The following is a 2,911-nucleotide window of genomic DNA, read 5'->3' as shown; positions in this document are numbered from 1 at the left end:
ACTTGAACTGAAATATATTTTCATGTCAATTCAGAATAGCTCAAACGTTGATACACATCAATGCTTTGTCTGCCATAACAAAATCAACTAGTACGAGTAGCTCGAAAACTAGTCCCTACCCAACTAGTTGGAACAGYCACAGACTTGGTAACAACTGATARATGCATTAAGATTTARCAAACACCATTCCTAGCTAATATTTAGATGCCAAATACTAAGACTAGAATATGCAAACTTGTAATGTTAAACAATCAACCAAACATATCAATCGGAACATTACTTGCTACAATAACAAAACGAGAAACAATTACGAATTCCCCGTTTCGTTTAGCAAATCAAAATCAGATTATATAAAATTGGGGATCCTGCCTAAATCAAAAAGCCAACTAAGATTCAACTTTACGGTCAAAGTTTGCATATACGAAATGACATTGAAATAGAAATCAAGTCTCAACACCCTCCAATTTGAAGTGTTTACTTGCTCACTACTAGAATAAAGGATTTAGCCACTCATGCTTAGAACTAAAAAACTTACAAAATGATTGAAATTTAAGAGTTGGTGAAGAAACCTGAAATTTATCTTCAAAATCTGGAAATAGGCTTACTGTTTCTTCACCGAATCCAGTCCTGATCAATCCTTTTGAAAATCTTGATTAATCCTCTAATTCTCCGTCCCGATTTCTGCTGCCCCCTTTTCTGTTTTTCAATTGACAGCCCCTCTTTGATCGCCTCTTTATCGACATCCCTTTCAATCGACTGCCTGCTGTCTCTCTCGCCTCAATCGACATAATCTGCTGCTTGATTTCTTCCTCCCGGCTGCTGCCCTCTCGATGACAGCCCCTTCTCTCTCGATTATGCTCCTCGATAACCTGTTGTCCGATCGACAGCTTCTTCTTCTCCTTCTCGGCTGCTGCTTCCTTCTCTCGACCGACTTACAGCCCCCAATGGACAGCCTCTTTGCTTCCAATTTTATCCACCGACTTTGCTCCCTTGATCCCTCTCTGCCCACGTCTTCCGTCTCCATCGTTCTGCCCACGTCTTCCGTCTCGCTGTCGATTTCTCTCGCTCTGTTTTTGTTTTGGGCAGCAGCTTGCTGCTTCTCTTCTTTTTCTTTTTTTCTTTACACGGCTTGGGCTGCTGTTTGGTCCACATCAATAATTAATTTTTCAACTAAATTAGCCCCAAGAAGTTATATATATCAACTCAAAATTAAATTGGACCTATTTAAGCATCTAATTGACATTAATCTCAGGGTACTTTGACGTAAAAAATGTATAAATTTGGGCTTATCAAATTCCCCCACACTTAGATTATTGTCCGTCCCGGCAATGACTTAAGTTAACACGTAGTTAAAAATCGAATCTAACGAGAATATCAACACATATAGCATATCATGAGTTTGAGATTTGCAACAAAGCATTGAAAAGAGGATGCACACGCAATCAAGTAGACACAAGTTAATCTCGAGAACTCTCACGAATGGGATTAACAAAGCAACACTTGATTCACTCCTTCGGTTAAGTGTATCGCTCAAATCGTCACTACACTAACATGTAGCTACCATAAGCTTGAAAAACCTCTCACTCTCCACTACTTGGATAAAATACATGCTTATAAATCAAAAGGTCTTAAAAGGTGTAATGAAAAACAAAGCTTTGGATACGGTAGGGAGATATATAGGAAAATTGATTAAGACCTAACACCAACAGAGAATACGGCTACTCAACTACACTTTATTTTTATTTTCACAAAGGACTTTCGTATCTATCTTTGAAGCTCATTCTTTTTCGGACGATAGGGAATATAGATGAAACGCTTATATTCAACCGTATCGTCATTTTCGTCGTCTATTTTATTTTTTTATTTTTTTAATTGACGACGTAATTTTGCTCTTCATTTTTTTCGTTTTGAATTTTCTGTTTGTTTTTTTTTCTTTCTCTTTTTTTTCTTTTTTTCATTTTTTTTTCTTTATTCCCTTCCCGAACATACGAATTCTACTTTCAAGTATACAGGGATATTGAGATCACTCCATTGGTGCTTAGTCGGGTGAGTCGTGTTTGGATTGTTTTATGATGTGGGTGACAAAAGAAATAGGCTAAGGCTCAAAGTGGTATGCAAAAGGGATAATAACAACATAAGGGGTAGGCTTAAGGCTAGTGGTTTAATACAAAAATGAGCAAACGATGGCCTTTATCATGTTTATTAGCATGTAAATATCATGTAGTCTTAAGGAGAGAAAGATCAAGTTCTAGAGATGCATATCTAGGCATGACGCAATCATACAAGAAATGAATTTGAGACTAACATCAAGTGTTTAGTCTAAATAAGCTCAAAGTCTCACGGTGTTCAAAACTAGCTCAAGAGATTAGCAATAGTTTACTTTGACCGAAATGCTACCACTAATCAACTCTAAGTACTATCAATCAAGCTCAATCATGCTATACATGCATCCAAACTCATCGTCATCAACAATTTAAGCTCAATAAAAGCATGCTAACACATTGTCAAAACGAACAAAGATAAGCACAAAATTTGCAAAAAGCAAAAATTTGACCCCTAAAACCATTTATATACCCATTTCATGTAAATAACCCCCACCCCCACACTTAATTCATACATTGTCCTCAAGGTATGCAATAAGTAGAGGACACTCTAAACAATGAAAGAAAAGGAACAGAAAACTCCCCTGATTTGATGAGTGACCTCCCAATGTAAGAATCCGTGGAGATGGGCGCGTCTCTTCGAGCATCCAACATCCGGGGTGAACCTGAGAATACATAAATCTAAGAGTGAAAATAGAGAATCTAAAAATAAAATAAATAACTGAAAACAATAAATAGCAAGAAATGGAAATTCGTGGGTTGCCTCCCACGCAGCGCCTTTCTTTTATGTCTTTGGCTAGACCATACTC

General features: G+C 37.2%; 1 pseudogene; it reads right to left on the bottom strand.

The window, feature by feature from the left end:
* Positions 1-2,433: 2,433 nt before the first annotated feature.
* LOC112516584 overlaps positions 2,434-2,911 on the bottom strand; it is a 7,365-nt pseudogene continuing 6,887 nt past the window's right edge.

The sequence above is a fragment of the Cynara cardunculus genome (genome assembly GCF_001531365.2).
Source record: "Cynara cardunculus var. scolymus isolate 2C chromosome LG 1, CcrdV1, whole genome shotgun sequence".
In the NCBI taxonomy this organism is placed as follows: domain Eukaryota; kingdom Viridiplantae; phylum Streptophyta; class Magnoliopsida; order Asterales; family Asteraceae; genus Cynara; species Cynara cardunculus.
The sequence above is the reverse complement of the archived record's forward strand: the minus strand, read 5'-3'. Positions and strand labels throughout refer to the sequence as shown.